Source organism: Triticum dicoccoides, chromosome 7B (genome assembly GCF_002162155.2).
Source record: "Triticum dicoccoides isolate Atlit2015 ecotype Zavitan chromosome 7B, WEW_v2.0, whole genome shotgun sequence".
NCBI lineage: Eukaryota > Viridiplantae > Streptophyta > Magnoliopsida > Poales > Poaceae > Triticum > Triticum dicoccoides.
In genome coordinates, this window is record NC_041393.1 from 51,628,739 (window position 1) to 51,630,530 (window position 1,792).

Sequence of the window (1,792 nt, forward strand, 5' to 3'; positions counted from 1 at the left end):
GGGGGATTCCTATAGGCAGTCGGCTCTGATACCAACTTGTGACGCCCCCGATTCAATCGTACACTAATCATGCATGCAAATGTGTACGATCAAGATCAGGGACTCACGGGAAGATATCACAACACAACTCTAAAACATAAATAAGTCATACAAGCATCATAATACAAGCCAGGGGCCTCGAGGGCTCGAATACAAGTGCTCGATCATAGACGAGTCAGCGGAAGCAACAATATCTGAGTACAAACATAAGTTAAACAAGTCTGCCTTAAGAAGGCTAGCACAAACTGGGATACAGATCGAAAGAGGCGCAGGCCTCCTGCCTGGGATCCTCCTAACTACTCCTGGTCGTCGTCAACGGGCTGCACGTAGTAGTAGGCACCTCCGGTGTAGTAGGGGTCATCGTCGACGATGGCGTCTGGCTCCTGGACTCCAGCATCTGGTTGCGACAACCAGAAAGAAAGGAAAGGGGGAAAAAGGGGGAAAAAAGCAACCGTGAGTACTCATCCAAAGTACTCGCAAGCAAGGAGCTACACTACATATGCATGGGTATATGTGTAAAGGGCCATATCGGTGGACTGAACTGCAGAATGCCAGAATAAGAGAGGGATAGCTAATCCTGTCGAAGACTACGCTTCTGGCAGCCTCCGTCTTGCAGCATGTAGAAGAGAGTAGATTGAAGTCCTCCAAGTAGCATCTCCAAGTAGCATCTCCAAGTAGCATCGCATAGCATAATCCTACCCGGCGATCCTCCCCTCGTCGCTCTGTGGAAAAGCGATCACCGGGTTGTCTGTGGAACTTGGAAGGGTGTGTTTTATTAAGTATCCGATTCTAGTTGTCATAAGGTAAAGGTACAACTCCAAGTCGTCATGTTACCGAAGATCACGACTATTCGAATAGATTAACTTCCCTGCAGGGGTGCACCATATAACCCAACACGCTCGATCCCATTTGGCCGGACACACTTTCCTGGGTCATGCACAACCTCGGGAGATCAACACGTCGCCGCCCCACCTAGGCACAACAGAGAGGTCAGCACGCCGGTCTAAACCTAAGCGCACAGGGGTCTGGGCCCATCGCCCTTAGCACACCTGCACGTTGCGAACGCAGCCGGAAGCAGAACTAGCCCCTTTAATACAAGAGCAGGCTTACGTTCCAATCCGGCGCGCGCCGCTCAGTTCCTGACGTCACGAAGGCTTCGGCTGATACCACGACGCCGGGATACCCATAACTACTCCCGCATAGATGGTTAGTGCGTATAGACCAAATGGCCAGACTCAGATCAAATACCAAGATCTCGTTAAGCGTGTTAAGTATCCGCGAACGCCGAACAGGGCCATGCCCACCTATCTCCTAGGTGGTCTCAACCTGCCCTGTCGCTCCGCCTCAAAGTAACAGCCGGGGGCCGTCGGGAACCCAGGCCCACCTCTACCGGGATGGAGCCACCTGTCCTTTCAGCCCCCTCATCAGAATCACTTGCGGGTACTCATCGAGCTGACCCGACTTTAGTCTCCATCTGTATAGTATGTATGTATATATAATATATACCCGTGATCACCTCCCGAGTGATCACGGCCCAATAGTATAGCAAGGCAGACTGACAAGAATGTAGGGCCAATGATGATAAACTAGCATCCTATACTAAGTATTTAGGATTGCAGGTAAGGTATCAACAGATGTAGCAACAATGTCAGGCTATGCAACAGAATAGGAGTAACCGAACAGTAACATGCTACACTACTCTAATGCAAGCAGTATAGAGAAGAATAGGCGATATCTGGTGATCAAGGGGGGG